Below are 16718 nucleotides of genomic sequence, written 5' to 3' on the forward strand. Positions count from 1 at the left end.
CTTCCAGGAAACCTTCAAGCACCTTTCTTCAGAGTTAACCTGTCCTTGAACAGTCAGGGAGGCTAAGAGGAGTGTCTGTCATTCTGACTATAAATATAGTAAACTGGAAGACAGGTATATTGCTAGGAGATCCTGGAGACCCTGTCCCCTCCAATGCAGAGGCAGGACAAATTGGGCCATTTCGTTGCAGTGGCATGTGGGATGCAAAGCCAGAGCACAAATTATGATGGTGCCCGGAGCTCTAGCCCACTAAACATTAGCACAGGTGGCAACTGGAGAACACCTGCGCCAGGCATGGATGATATTTTGGATGTTTATTAGGCTGGTCTGGGGTTGTTGTCTGTTTCCCAAGAGCAAACTGTCTCATGAAGTCCTCCACAATTGCATATATGAGTTTGGAATATGAATACTAATAAAATAAAGTGATACACCTTCCACTAAAACTTTATTTGTAGATTTTATTTTCTGCCTACAGGAACATTGATGTGAGTGCTTAGGTCTTTGCTGCATTTAAAGTGCCTCTTTAAAAATCTCATCTGGAGCAAATATTCCATTAATGTTTTGTAGTATTTGGCTTCGTTCCTTTGTGTCTTGGTTGTTTGCTTCCCCGCTTCAAGGGAGGCATGGGAAAAGGGGAAAAGGAAGATAGAGTTCTGACTATCAAGATGGCAATGTATACATCATCCTGCAACAGAACAGGATGAAATGGACAGAACCCAATGAGATAAATTCTTGGTAACAACAAAGGTAAATCTTGTGGGAAAATTTCACTCTCCCCTTGGTCCCTCAACACCAATCACCAATTCTTCATTTTGATTCTTTTCCGCAGTTGTAACCTCATGTTGTCCCAGAACAGATGTTAGGTGGCTACAAGGACTTGTTGTGATTAATTTATTTGGGTGGCTGATGAGACCATTTCTTGGAGTTCCTAAATCTTTGGCCAAATGAGTCATGCTCCCTGGGATCTTTGTGGAATGGAGCCACCTCTCCAAATTGGCTCTGATGACCAGAACAGGTCAGATCTATTCAAGGGCTCCTAAAAATAATGTTAATTTGGCTGGAGTCATCCCAGAGTTAGGGTGAAATACTCCATCACACGGAACTGCTGAAGGAAAACATCACTAATATGTCTCCTTTCATCAGAGCTCTTTGGAAGTTTGCATAGTGTCTCACCAAGCACATTCCTATAGCCCAGGAAGTCAAGGAAACTTGGAGATCGTACCTTCCCTGCAAGCTCTTTGCAGGATGCCAAGGCAAAGGGGGCAAAAGCTCGCTGCTTCATGAGGCAAAGCATTGTCATAGAGCTCACAGGGCAGATCATAACCTTGCTCTCTTCTATCCCTAGAAGGAGGTCTTGGGAGCCCCAAGTACACAGCTGAGATCTAGTGCCTCTTAGCTACTATGCTACATGGCTCCATAGAGCAAAAAAATATTCACACCAGCGTACTCTTTGAGAACAAGGTAGCCGAACCCTAAGTCTTAACCCAAATAGTTCCACTAAGTATCAGAATCAACCCATTTATGCCGCACAACTTCCACCAAGAAACAGGGCTGGGAGGCAGTCACGGCTGGGAACAGGTCCTCCTACTCTGGCCATTTGCACTAGCAGGCTTTGGTTAACCAGTATGTAAAAGATCCTGAAAGTCATATAAACACAAAATTAATAAGCCTAACATTGTGAGGTTCTTGACGTCACCTCTGTTACTTACCCAGACTTACCAGGCATCTATTGTTTCTGTTCTTGCTGCAAAGCCTACCCACGGATGGGGTGGGGAGGTAGAGGCCAGTCACAGAAGAACCCACACCACTGGGGCTCTTCTTCCAGTCATCAACATTCAAGTTCTATGAGAAGAATTTGTCTGTGTTGTTTAGGACCAGATCTTCAGTAACAGCAAAGTGCCTGGCCCCTCGTGAGTGATCAATAATATCTGTGGAATAAATGAATGAATGGAGCCCACCCTCAAGAGAAACCTAAAGAACTACTTCAGTGTACCTTCTGTGGATTTATTCATGGCTTGAGAAAGAAAATTCCAAGGACTGGATCATAGAAATCAAGTAATGTCTGAGTTTCTAGGAGTTGAAATGAACATCCTAAGACATCTCAGCCAGGCCACAAGAGGAGGATGGCAGTGAGCAAGGCAGGGGGCAAATCACATGGGGTCACCTGAGGAGCCCCAATGCATCTGGAATCATAGACTCTTGGCTTTTGAAAGGACGGTCGATGTCATCTCCTCCATCCTCCTTCTTAACAAAAGGGCTCCCTTCCTGGGCACCTGGGTGGCTCAATGGTTGAGCGTCTGTCTGCCTTTGGCTTAGGTTGTGATCCTGGGGTCCTGGGATCAAGTCCCACATCGGGCTCCCTGCATGGAGCCTGCTTCTCCCTCTGCCTATGTCTCTGCCTTTCTCTCTGTGTCTCTCATGAATAAATCAATAAAATCTTTTTTTTTTTTTTTAAAGGACTCCTTTTCTATAGGTTCCCTCCAAAGAGAATAGGATGTAACAGAACCACTCAGGACAGTTTTTAGGTTGCAAGTAGATAGTAAATGAGTATCCCCTGGCACCCACCCCTCCCAAAAACAATCTTTGAGGATAATCAGAAGGAATAATATCCAAAGAGTATTATCTGTAGAATATTTGACTCATTTGTTCAACAAATTCTTATTGTGTCCAGGCTCTTTGAGGAGAAAACTAGTGGTTGAGACCTAAACTCTTCCCCCTACAACCAAGGCGCCACTTGCATTTGTAAAGCCCTCCACAGTTTACAAGGCATTTCATTTGATTTGATCATATGGCCACATCGGAAGTTGTTAGTAAAACTGCTTTGGAATTTGGAATATAGCCTGTTGGACAAACTTCTTCATGGTGAGGGTAGGGAGAAGGTGGCCTCCTCCTGAGGTCCTAAAACCTAACCACCCGTCATATCATTCCTGGAAATTTTCATTCAAAGGGCAGCAAACATTCATCATGGTGTACCCCTGAATTCCCTCTCTTTGCCTTAATCCTTCAGATCAATATAATATAACCACTGCTCTAGTCAGCAGGTTTTACATTTTCTATTATTCTTGTTGACTTCCAGTCAATTTTTAAAGCTTATTTTTAGCTTGATGTTTTTTGTGGATTTTCTGGTTCATTAAAGATTTTTGGTCTTATGGTAGATTTAAGGAAACATAAGAATATGATTTTATTAGATTTTCTTTATTGGCCTTCAAATCTTAATTTGACAATGTCCGCCAAGGGTGAGTTTTCATAAGTGAATCTGTTCCACTGACCATTACTTCCATAAAGGTATTAGAGTTAGTAGGTATGAGACATAGAATTCTCTTTTGTGAAATAACAATTTGAGAGTTTGAGGAAATGAGGGCAATTCAAAGAGTCGATATGCAGATGGACTCAATTTGGGGGAATCATGTAGAGTAGGAAAAACTCAGTCTGGTGTGACTGCCATCTCCACCTATCCTTCCAGAACTCTGCTAGATAAGAAAATGATGTCAAGATTCTGGATGTATGTGCAAGCCCTGGGGGGGTTCAGCTATGAATGAACAGCACTTCATCACAATGAAGTAGGTGGCATGCAGGGCTCACATGCGGGGGTACCCGGCTGGTGTGTCAGGTGTTGTTGCTAGACACTGGCTTTCTACGTAGGGTGATGGGATGGCACCTCGGCCGCGGAATGCTAATGTAGACAATCTTCTGGCAGGTCTGGAGACTGAGCTGAGGATACTCAGCAACAGGGCATGAGGTTTGTCTCAGTCTCAGAGAACCTTCTAGACCAAGGGGCCCATCTGGTAAGCAAGGTCAGCTGCCTGAGGGAGGGCCAACACCCATCTCCTAAGTCACCTAACCCAGTGCTGTTTTCGCCCCATGACGAAACTACTCACCCCTGCTCCTCTTGTCATCCTCAGCCTCCAGAGGAGGTGTAAAGCAGGATTGCTGCCCAACTCTTTGGTCTTCTCTGAGGCTTTTTTTTTTTTAAGATTTTATTTATTTATTTATTTATTTATTTATTTATTTATTTATTTATTTAAAACAGAGAGAGAGAGGCAGAGACACAGGCAGAGGGAGAAGCAGGCTCCATGCAGGGAGCCCGACGTGGGACTCGATCCTGGGTCTCCAGGATCACGCCCTGGGCCCAAGGCAGCACTAAAGCGCTGAGCCACCCGGGTTGCCCTTCTCTGAGGCTGTAACAGCAGCCCCCCCGCCGCCGACTGTGGCCCCTCAGCCCATGTGGCTTACACACAAACCTCTTCAGCACATTCTGGGAGAGTCCATGGTGCGAGCTGGGCGGTGACAGCCCTAGGCCGGGGTTTCAGCACCCACACCAGCTCGGCCCACCCGGCGCGGGGCGCAGAAGGCAGTTCGCAGAGGGACCTGCTGTGTTCTGGCTGCTTCTGCCGCCCCATCTAATAAACCAGACCTTCCAGGGGATCACAGACAACGCTCCTTCCCGGCCCAGCCCCGGGTCACGAGCGCCTCCGCACAGACGTTCACCCTCAGGTACCGACTCGCTCCTGGATTTTCCAAACGGAGCCTGGTTTGGCCCCATCCGAAGAGTCCCCCCGGGAGCCTGGGGTCAGCCCAGCTCTGCACTCATGTCTGCAGCTTATTCACATTTTCTGCCCCAGCTTTTCAGATCATGATCCATGTCCCCCTCTTAGAGGGGCCAGGCTTAGGGTGTTCCAAGCACAAGGTCTGCCTTATTTTAATACCACCTTGGTCCTCCCATCTTCCCTGTCACTCCTCTTCAGCATCTCCCCGTCTCGGCCACTCAAAACACCACCAGAGGCCAGTCAGCCAGGCTCAGGTAGGCACAAAGCAATCCACTTTACCACAGAGTGTAAACTCTCTAAGGGACAGACTCTATTCAACTATAAAAGTGGATAAATCACAGCCATGCATTACCTCAAAGTGGAGGTTTGGGGTCTCTTTCATCCTCATGTTCTTCTCTGGTCTCCAGCCTCCCCCAGCCTGTGGACCCCCACTGCCCCCACATCCAGCCCTCCTCAACACCCCAGCAGAATGGAGTATCAGTCAGAATGGTGTGGGCCGGTGTGCATGCACTCTCCCCCCTGCGTCTTATCATTGCATTGAGGCTAGGCTGTACTCCTAGTCATCCTGACATTCGGAGAAGGGGCCCTCCCACTGCCTCCCCCAGACCACTCCCTGGATTCCTCTCCTCACTGACTCTCAGTCTTCTCCTCCATCTCCTAACCTCCTCTATACAGTCTCCTGCAGACTTCTCTTGTCTTTGGTCTCTCCTGACCACCTTGCAGTCACATCATTGGGCTTTCAGGTCCCAAGATCTCAAAAATGCCTCCCCCTCTCTTCACTCCCACCCCACGCCAGAGAGGGCCTCTGCCCAGGCTCATTATCCAGGTCTCAGCAAGTTTCCCCTCTGGTGAGGCAGAGTCTTGGCAAGGGGAGCAAAGGCCAGATTTCAACTCTGACTTGTCACCAGGGTCACCTCCTTCAGTGCCATAACTGTAAACAGCCCTCTGCCCAAGGCATACACTTCGACCATCAGGGAAGACACCATAGGAAGGAGAGTCCCCGGGAGGTTGAGTTACACTCCCAAAGTCACACATGAATTAGGGGTCAACTAGAACCATAGTCTCTGTGTCCTGAGTCCCAGGCGTGGGTTCCTTGCACAATTCCATAAATGCTGGCTGCTATTTCCTGACATCATTAGCACACTACACTCACAACTAAATTAACAGAGGTTTCTGCCTTTGTGAGGTTCAAGTACATGAAGCAGCACAAGATGAGAGTTGGAATTTCCAGGACTCCCACTCACGATCACATCCACTGATTCCAGCTCACCTGGGCCTGAGCTTGAGCCTGAGCCTGAGCCGTGTCAAATACTCAAGAAGAGGGGTGTTCATTGTATTGGAGGAGGAGAGGAAAGAAGAAAGAGAAGAGGGAAAACAGAGAAGTCAAGAGGATGAGATTTTTATTTATCTTCCTTTTTGGATTAATTTTTATGTAAATACAAAATGTCTTTTGATTTATTTTAAACCAGTTATGTATCCATTTGCTGTTAGATAAACAAACTTCTAAACTGTTCTTTAGGCTTTTTTTCCTAAGTCAAAACAGCTGTCTCTGGTTGGAGGCCTGGGATTCTTTCTTTCCTTTTTTTTTCTTTTTTTTTCTTTTCTTTTCTTTTCTTTTCTTTTCTTTTCTTTTCTTTTCTTTTCTTTCTCTCAAGACAGCCACCCGAGTGCCACGGTGTCATTAACTCAGTTACGGCTTTGATTCTTCTGGCTCTTTCCCATGGTTCCCGCAGCTGTCCCCAGCTCATTGTCTTACCCTGCAGAGAGGTCGGCAGAAGTGACTGCTCATGGGCTGTGGCATGTGAAGAGACACCAGGGAGTCATCATCCAGGCTCCCAAAATGGGCAAGAGACCTAAATGACGAGAACTCTGACATGGCAAAGGATCAGGAAAGAACAAGCCGTCTGTCATCCTTGCTGCTCTGGTCGAGGCATGCCCTCGCCAATGGCCTAGAAGAATGCCAAAGCCTCAGGTGTCTTGACAGCTGGAATCAGCCTTAGCTTCTCCTAAAATGAGCCACAGGAGCACCTACTGGGTGCCTGGTACCATGCTGGTCGCTCTATCCACATTATCTCTATTATTCTTCTTCTCTTTTTTCAGATGACGAAATTAAAGCTAACAAAGTAATGTCACATCACCAATAAGAGATGTTCACACAAGGTGAACTTGTTATAGGTAAATGATGGCTTGAAAAGACCCCAGGAAGCAGGATGAGGCCATTAGGAAATGAAAGAGGAGAAAACTGACTGCACTCACCATGAGGCCAGAATTTTGGTGCCAGGGCAGCAGACTTCTGAGAACTTGAACTTGAACCCCTCTTGTAACTCCGTGCTCAGGTGATAGTCAAACATCCTATGGCCCTGGTCCCAACCTGAGCCTGGACAAGGCATCAAGCAGCTACCCTTCAACCTTGTGTAATCTGGTTTGCTCACGCGTGTGCACTTGGCTTGCTCCTTAGAACAAAGAATGCTTCCATCTACTTTGTCCAATGGTGTATGATGTCTCAACTCCCTTCTTCATATTCCTCGGGGAAAAAATAAAACTTCCCATTTGGAGGCCATTGGCTTCTAGCCTAAAGGCTTTATCCCAAATGGATTTGCATCTGGCTGGCCACCCAGGACAGACAGGTGATATCCATATTTTCAGTCCACCCAGACCATCTGCTCACTTTGCAATTACACTGTCCTCTAGTCTGTGCTAAGGGACCATTTAAGAAAATGCCACTTTAAGAACTAAGCCCTTTGGTGAGAATTTAAGATGGATCCTTATTACAATTAACTTGATCTGATAGCCCATAAAACTATGGTGGGTTTCCAATAGAGTCCTAAAAAGAAGGAATTAGAAAACAAAAGTCTTTTTTACTCCTAGATGCCAATTAAGTCTCAGCTTAAGTCCAGCGTCAGAGCTGCACTGTTGCCTACCTTATTGATTTGCATAAGCACGTATTGACTGTCATGCACAAAGTTTTCTGATAAAAACACCAGGGGAAACAGCCTTGATGAGATGAACTGAAGCCCTTAAGGGATGTTTGAAAAAACACACATGACCCTCATTAGGCTGATGTGGCAGGTTTTATTATGCTGACTAGACTTTTGCTCTCACTGGAGAGTGGTTGTAGAAGAGAGGGGAAGAGGAAGTGGACGAATGTGCTTCCTGATAGAGACATTTGATTGTCTTGCTGTGGGATTTAGGATGGATTCTCACTTCCAATAAATACCTCACAAAACTTTCGAGAAAAGCTACATTTTTGTCAATGTTTAGAGTTTGAGTTTTCTTCATGGGAATACATATATCAGAATGCTATGTTGGTGGAGACTTCTAAGGAGGACCCAACTACATGGGTATTACACAGAAGGAGATGGATGCGGTTCCTGACCTCAAGGAACTCGTGATCCGGTAGGATTGACAAGGCAAAGAATACTAAGGACAGGGAAGGCCTTGTTCAGGACCCAAGTTAGGTATAAAGTCAAAGCAATTCAGAGGAGAGCATTCGGTCATTTTGACTTTGCTGATTTTATATCATAAGCACTACCTCATACTGATTTTTATCACCCCATCTGGTGAAGTGGACATCGGAGAGAATAAAGAACAAGACAAAGATGTCTGTTTTGCATCTTACTTGCCATAACCCTGAAAATGTATGGTTGTAAAAGTAATAAAAGATAACTCACATAAATAGTTCTAACCATTGGGGTGGAGGGATTTCTAAGCACTATACCAAAGCCGCAGTAACAAGGGAAAAGACAGTGACTCGATGATGGTATCACACATAAACTTGCATATACACAAGCACCCAAGTTTAAGAAAACTGGATAAATATTTGCAATGTGTATCACATATTATCATTTGCTTTTTTAAAATTGGTTTAAGTTTACCTTGATTTCACACTTGGATTCTTACCAAGCTCTGCCTTGCATCAATCATGATGGTTTTTTTCAAACCGTTAATAAAAATATACGCACCTGAGAAACTTTCATTGGCCTAAGAAGACAATGGAGAAATGAAAACTAAATGCAGGGTATCCCTGGGTGGCTCAGCGGTTTAGCGCCTGCCTTCGGCCCAGGGCGCGATCCTGGAGTCCCAGGATCGAGTCCCACATCGGGCTCCCGGCATGGAGCCTGCTTCTCCCTCTGCCTGTGTCTCTACCTCTCTCTCTCTCTATGTGTGTATCATAAATAAATGAATAAATCTTTAAAAAGAAAGAAAGAAAACTAAATGCAAAGTGGGATCCCAGACTGGATCCTGGAACAGAAGAAGAGCAAGTACCCCAAGAAGAAAATGGACAAAGGCTAGATACAGGTAATTCAAAAGAAGAAAGAGCTAATAAGGAAAAAATGTTCAACTTCACTAAAAATCAAGGGAAAATTATTTAAGTTATACATATAATCCATATTACGTGTATTGTATACTACATACACACGTTGGATTGGCAAAGATGGAAAAGATTAGTGATATCTACTCTGATACTGGTATTCATCGATAAAATTATAAAATCGTCCACTTTTCTGTGTTTCAGCCTTGATCACCTTATTGTTGTCTATAATTCAGGCTAGTTGAAGCTAGTGTCACCTGTCCCTTGGCCGACTACAATAGCCTCCTAACTTGTCAACCAGGTTCATTCTTGCCTATTTATCAGTTCTCCACTTGGCCAAAGTTATCTTTTTAAAACACAAATATGCTCTCTAAACCCTGCTTTTATCTCCCCTTGCTGTTGGAACAACAATATGATCCTTAACAAGACCTACAAATGCATCTGTGGCCTACTCCCTTCCCATACCCCCAGCCTAGCCTTGCACCAGGCCCTCCTCACTTTCCACAGCAGCAACACAAACCTTCTGCAACACCCCCTGTGTCCCCATTTGCACAGGCTACTGCTAAAGAGCTCTTATGGCCCCCACTAGTCTAGTTGCCTCCCACTTAAGCTTTAGGCTTTATCTGAAATGTCTCTTCCTCCACAAAGCCATCCTTGAACTCCCCAACTACACCAAATCCTCTCTACTGTCCTTTCTAACAAAACTATGTGTCTTCCTTAGAAACACTTACACCAGACCTCTAGGAGGGCAGGGACCACACCTGCCATTACTCACCATTGTATCCTAAATACCCAGCACCCAGTACTTGGCACATATTTTGATCTCAATGACTATTGTTGAGTGAATTATAAATTTTTCTGAAGATTAGTTTGGCAGCATATGTCAAAATTTTAAATTTGTGTTACTTTGACCCAGGGATCTGCTTCAGGAAATTTATCTTTCCTTTAGTGTGTGTGTGTCTCTCTCTCTCTCTCTCTCTCTCTCTCACACACACACACACACACACACACACGGGAGTGAGTCTTGAGATTTTCCACTTATTTAAGTATGTGCATTTTACTTATATAATCAGAAACAAACAGTTAAGATATTTTCATTCTTGGGGGAAATGTAAGTTAATAGTGTCTTCCGTAGGTTGTATCAAAGGGTCCCCAGGTTAAACAGTTGCATCAAAGTAAGGACATCAAGATATATCGCTGTCATTCTAGAGATGACTCACAGTGCTGTGGCAAAAGTCGTAGCAGGTAGAGATTTTCACATAAGGATAGGGGATTGTCAAACATTCAAGGATGTCTTCAGAAGAGGTAGCATGTGAGTCTGGTTATAAAGGAGAGTTAGGACTCACATAGATGAAGAAGAAGGGAGAGGTGGGGAAGAGTGCATGTCGGCAACGGGTTCAGCGCAAAGAGAGGTATGAAGATAGGACTGTGCAGGGTAGCAATGTGGTCGTTTGCCCCAGTATAAGAAGTGTAGACAGAGGTAAGATGCAAGACAGAAAAGGCAGGCTGGGGCCAGATCACAAAACTTTACATGCCTGATGGGAAACAATTGGGGGTAGGGGGTGTTGAGTAGAGGGTAAACATGGCAGGTTTTATGCTTTACTATTTTTTCATTTCTTTTTTTTCTCTGTTTTTTTTTTTTTTGAGATGATAAAATATGTTATTCCACTTAGTGCTGCAGTGAATATCCTCATACATTTCTTCAGCCACAAGCTTCAACAGAATTGTAGGAGACAATTTAAAACATGGGACTGATGTGTGGAAGGGTATGCACATTTTCAATGTTGATAAATAGTCTGAAATTGCTCTCTTTAGAGGTTGTATTAATTTACATACCTTAAAAATGTACAAATGTCTGTTTTCCTATATCCTTGTCAAAAACAAGTTGTCAAAAATACATTTTAAGGAACTTTGGATATTAGGTGAAAAATGCAGTTCTAGTTTACATTTGCTTATTGTGTAGGGACCTAGGAATATTTTCAACTATCTTAGTACCATTTGTATTTCTTTTTGGGAGTTATTTGTTCATGTCCTTTGCCAATTTTTCTAGTAGAGTGTTAATCTTTTTCTTATTGATTTGTAGAAGTTCTTTATATTTTAACATATTCAGCCTTTTGTCTGATATGTTTGTAACAAATATTTTTCCCCTGATTATGATTTGTCTTTTGACTCTATTTATAGTGTTTCTTACCATGCAGAAGTCTTTGATTTTTAGATCCAAATTTATCTTTTCTTTTATGTCTGCTGAATCTCATCATGCATAGGAAGCTCTTCTCCACTCCAAGATCATTAGAAAAAATTTTTCCATTTTCTTCCTAGAACTTTGATAGTATAATTTTCATGTTGATAGTCCATCTGGCACTTATGTTGGCTTAAAGAGTTAGAAGAATACAACTTTATTATTTTCCAGATGGCTACCCAATTGGCCCAACACCATTTATTAAACTGTAAATCTTTTCTCCACTAATTTACATGTGCAACCTTTATCGAGTACTAACTTTTCATAAAAGTATAGGGATCAATTTCTGATTCTATTATATTGTTCTCACTTATGATGTGCAGTTAAGCTATATTAAATACTATCACTGTTTAATAATTTTAATATCTTTTAGGATTCATTCTCCCCTTTCATTTATCCTCTTTAGAATTTTCCTGCAATATGCTATCACACTTATTTTTCCTTAAAAACTTTCAGATCAGCTTATCTGGTTACAGAAAAATAAAAAACTAAAACAGAAACAAAAAAGCCCTGTTTGTATATTTATTGACACTCATTAACTTTATATATTAATTTAGGGAGAATTGTCAGCTTTATAATAACTTATGCTTTCTGGCCTTTCCATTTACGAAGACATTTTCTGTGTATCCCTCATTAGCATTTGAAAGTCTTCCTCACAGATCGTATGAGCACCTCTCTCCATGAAGATTATTTTGTCAGCTACGTAGATAGCAGAAGAATAAAGTTGGAGGTGAGGTGGTCAGTGAAGAGCTCCACGGGCAAGACATTAATGCATAACAAAGCTATATGAGGTCAATCAAACTCAAAACATCAATTTTTTTTAACTTATTGGAAATGAAAAGCAAGGGCAAAAAAACAAAGAATCAAAGTTTTATCTAAGGTTTTGTGCTTAAGGAATGTGGAGTTGGGGACGCAGTGCTACCAGAAGAATAAAGCAAGGAGAAGAACCAGATTGTAAGAAAACGATGATATATTTGACTCAGGGAAATACCAGTGCTCGAGTTCCAGCAAGATCTCTAGGTGAAAATGCCCATCAAGCAAGTGGAAATAAATATCTAAAGGTATGGACACAGACTTGGAGAGGAAACCCATAGGGTGAAGATCAAAGCTCTTCTGGGGAAGGGAGGTAGCTAGAGACAGGAGGGCAAGGGCAGGACCTTGGAGACAATCTTGTGTGAGGAGATGGGAGAGCCAACGAAAAAGTCAGGAAATGAGCAGTGAGAGTAGTGGAAGAAATAGTTCGGTGGAGAATCATGGAGGAGAGAAGCTGTCATTGGTGAGTGAAAACACTGCTGTATTTGTCCTTCAAATATATGTCTTCCCATGTTTACTGAAGCATTATTCACAATAGCCAAGATATGGAAACAACTTAAATGTCCAACAGTGGATGAACAGATAAAAAAGACATGGTCTGTGTGTATAATATACAATGGAATATTATTCAGCCACAAGAAAGGAGGACATTTTGCCATTTGCAACAACATGGAGGAGCCTTGAGCACATTATGCTAAGTGAGATAAGTCAGAGAAAGACAAATATCGCATGATCTCACTTACGTGTGGACTATGAAAAAATCAAACTCGTAAAAAAAATAGAGTAGAATGGTAGTTACCAGAGGGTAGCAGATGGGAGGATAAATTGATGTTATTTATGGTCACAAACCTGCAACAAATAGTAAATAAGCCATAGTGATATAATGCACAAAAAAATTAACATAGACAAAATATTGTACTGTAATTATGTGATAATGTCGATACAATGGCAAGGATATTACAATATATAAGTGTATCAAAGTAACCCATTGCACAGCTGAAACTTATACAATGTTACATGTCAAATATATTCAATTTAAAAAAAACAGTGAATGACATATTCTCTCCTATGGTGTCTGTTCTTGCTCTCCCATCAGCCTACTTTCTCATGTACCCTTCTAAAGTTTCTTTATGTGTATACGCCTATTACACATATTACACAGATCAAAATGTAGTACACTGCACACTGTGTTCTATACCTAACTTTGACTAACAAATGTCCTAGAGCTTTATCCAACTCTGTATGTAGAGACCATCTTTCTTCTTTTAGGTTGCATTCCAGTGTATGGATGTATTACAGTGCAGTCTACTCTCCACTGATGAACATTTGGGTTGTTTCCAGTCTCCCACTTTCATAAATAATGCTGAAACGGTTAGCTGTGTACACATGTTGCTTCACACAGCAGTTCTATCTCTGGATAAATTTCCCAAAGGAAAGCGGCTATAGGACAAAATCTTAATCAGACCTACAATGGGAATCAACCTATAAAGACAGAGACCATAATTCTTCTGTGAGGTGTCCAGGTTAGCACAGGAACAGATAACTAAAAATCCCTACAGGAAAAATATTTCTTACTTCCTCTCTTTGTAAAAACAGAAAATACCCCAAACACCCATGATGAATGTGCATTTTACTCCCCCCTTGATGTGCTTTGCTCCAGATGTTATAGAAATCATGGAGTTTGGTGCGCTCTGCTATAACTTTTATTCACAATGCTGTTCAAAATCTTTTGAATAACATTAGGGAGGTAGCTGTGTTCTGCAGGAATTAATATACAGAAACCTGAGTTGGAATTTGTTAGAGTGACAACTACAAAGCCCTTTGATGAGGACATAACTTCAGTGATCATGTATTCCTAAATTGAGTATTGGGTTAGTCTTAGTCGTTGGCAGGCATGCAAGTTTAAATTCATATTGTTCTCCCACTCCTTTCCTGGTGGTTTCCAGCACACTGACCCCAGAAACAACTGTATAACCCTCAATTTATAACAAGAAGCCTCTTCTTCCATGAGGCTTCAAGCACTAAGCCAGCTATCATGTCCACGACCGCTGGAAGTAGAGACTTGGCACTTCAAGTGTGTGAGATAGAAGAGCCAGAAGAGACGAAAGAGCCAAGGGGTGGCCTGCTTTCCTGATTCCTGACATCAATCATTTCCTTCTAGATGATTCTGACAGTAAAAGAGCTGAATTTTTCCAGAGGAACTCCATCTCAGGCCGTGTCCTCATAAATCAGAACAAGCTGCCCTCCCAGAGTCGACTCCAAGGACTAGCTCTGCAGGCTAAGCAGAAGGCCAGCCCAGGCACCCAAAATGAACACATGGGGACCTTACCCAAGAGGGATTTTTGAAAGTATTAAAATACTCCAATCTTGTGCTTTGTAGTATTTTCTTAACAAATTGAGAAATAATTTGGGATGCCTGGCTGGCTCAGTGGTTGAGCGTCTGCCTTCAGCTCAGGGCATGATCCTGGGTCCAGGGATCCAGTCCCACACTGAGCTCCTTGCATAGAGCCTGCTTCTCCCTCTGCCTGTGTCTCTGCCTCTCTCTGTGTCTCTCATGAAAAAATAAATAAAATCTTTAAAAAATTTAAGAAATAATTATAACCACAAAAATGCTAGAAAACTCAGCCCTCAAGGAAGAAAGAATAGAGAGATTGACCCACTAAGCAAGATGTAACCAGCAGCAAAATTCTGAAGAGGGTGCCGGCTGGTGAAGATTCAGAGCCAACGCAGGGTTAAAGAGAGGAGATCAAAAAACTCCAGTGAGCTGGGAGAGCCGGGAGGAAAGGCATCAAAAATCAAAGTGCAGCTGCTCTTTTTGCTGTTTAAATCATTATATATTAGCTGAAATTTTAGTTTGTTGGCCAACACTCAAAAGTGACATATGGCCAATAAAAGGTTTGGTGGAGTTTTCCATCTGCTGCTGGACTTTACCGGGGCTTCCACGTGTACGGCTCTTGGCGTCAAGCAGGCTGTACTTCTGCATCCTTCCATGAGCTGCATGCAGGCTGTTCCCTGGGCACGAGCCTACGCCACCGTATGCCCCCAACCCAGCAGAACATTTGACAAGTTGACGTGCATGTTCCCTGGAATTTGATCTATGCTCAGCTCCAACCGTCTTCCAGGACCCACAGAACAAAAAATGTCTGAGTGGCCTAGCCCTCCGGAATGCTGCAGGTGTGGATGCCAGAGGTTCTACAAGTGGAGCTCTCCTCAGGCGTCATCTGGACACTCTGCAAAAAGCCTGGGAGATATAATGACACCCGGGGTGCTCATTAAAATCCACTCCAAATGCAGAGGAATTGGCAAGTGCCACTGGCTCAATTTTGGGACCCATGCTTATTGGTATTCAAATTCAAATTCAAAGAGATTTGTTTTCGTGGCTCTAAGTTCTTTATTTCACCCACCTCAGAAGTAGCATCACCTGCAATTGAGCAAACTGGCCCTCCACCACCAATATTCAGGGGCCCCTCAAAGGCCCTCCTGCTCTTTCATTTTTAGAGCCCCCTGCAACGGGGGACACATTTTTACCCCAAACCCTGGAATGGGAGGTATCTAAGATACTCGAAATCATTCTAATCCTTTTCTCATTGTTGTGCTCTTAAAAGTAGAATTGGAGGGTGCGTGATATCCACAGTGACTCTTTTGTTTAAGGAAAAGAGCAAAAGCTGTCCCCAAAGGTGACCTCACCGTAACCCAAAGACACTAGCAGGAGAAATGATGATGCGCGCTACTACATTGGCTTGTGTTTTGCATGATGCTGTCATTCCTCCTGCCTGTGCTGCACCTGTCAGACATAGGCCGCCAGAGGCAGAGCGAGCTTCGGGGCCAGACAAAGAAAGCCCTGTCGCGGACTCCTGTTTTGAATCTGTTGGCAGAGACGATGGAAGGGCAGGAGGGAGACAGGGGAGGAAGAAAAGACTTGTTGGAATACTACATAGGAATTGATGTAAAAAAAGGAAAAGTCCCTGAGTCTATGAGGAGGTGGCACAAATTATAACAATGAATCATTTGCACAGAAACGGGCACTCAGCTCTGACAGGCAGCAAGGATTTAGGAAGACGGATTCCTCCCGGGTTCAGCAAGAAGCTAAGGCAAGGAAGCCAGTGGCGCTTGGGGTTTGGCAGAGAGTCACAAACTCTTTCTCCAATGTGCTGACTTGGCAAAAACTCAGTCCTCAAGGAGCCAGGCTCTCTAGAGACTATAATTTTTTTAACCCATGTGTATTTGAGGGAAAATTTAATCTCTCTGCCTCTGACTCATTTACACTTAACTCATCAAAAAGTTGTTTGCTTTGTGCTATTTCATGGCCAGTAAGTTAGAGTCTAATTTAGAAACAGCCTCTGGTCCTGGAAAAAGACCCAAACCCCGATGACAGGCTCATATCCAGCTGTGGCTTTGATTACAAAGGGTGGGAACTTATTTCTTTGGGGAATGACTGCAGGCAAAGGGGTCACCGTGTTTCAACCCCCAGCTCCCATGCTCCCGACAGCCAGTGCTCACACATACACACACTCCACTAAGAAACCGAGTCTAGAGGTGGGCATTGGAACGGGGGGCTGAATGGCTGTGTCTCCTGAAATTAAATCAGGTCACGGTAAATCTGCAAATAGCAACGATTAAGATGCATCATCCTCAACCATTAACTTAGAGGCACAGAATCTGGAGGCTGACTGCCTTGGGTTCAAGTCCTACCTCTGGCCTTCTGTTACTATATTACTTGAGGCAGCTTACTTCTTCCTTATGATGCTTCCGTTTCTTCATGTGTAAAATGTGGGCCGTGTTAACAGCGCCTGCGTCACAATGGTGA

General features: G+C 43.2%; 1 long non-coding RNA gene across 4 annotated transcripts in view; it reads right to left on the reverse strand.

The window, feature by feature from the left end:
- LOC102153023 overlaps positions 1-16689 on the reverse strand; it is a 55655-nt gene extending 38966 nt beyond the window's left edge. Inside the window, exons 1-2 of one of the 4 annotated variants that reach the window (XR_005381637.1) lie at positions 16604-16682; positions 12711-12760 (exon numbers count right to left, since the gene is read on the reverse strand). This is a non-coding gene — a long non-coding RNA (uncharacterized LOC102153023). Of the gene's footprint in view, positions 1-1719; positions 1912-4899; positions 4979-12710; positions 12761-16603 lie in introns of those variants that run through there. The other 3 variants (XR_005381635.1, XR_005381636.1, XR_005381638.1) reach the window with 3 other exon arrangements.
- Positions 16690-16718: the final 29 nt, after the last annotated feature.

Source organism: Canis lupus, chromosome 30 (genome assembly GCF_011100685.1).
Source record: "Canis lupus familiaris isolate Mischka breed German Shepherd chromosome 30, alternate assembly UU_Cfam_GSD_1.0, whole genome shotgun sequence".
Lineage (NCBI taxonomy): Eukaryota > Metazoa > Chordata > Mammalia > Carnivora > Canidae > Canis > Canis lupus.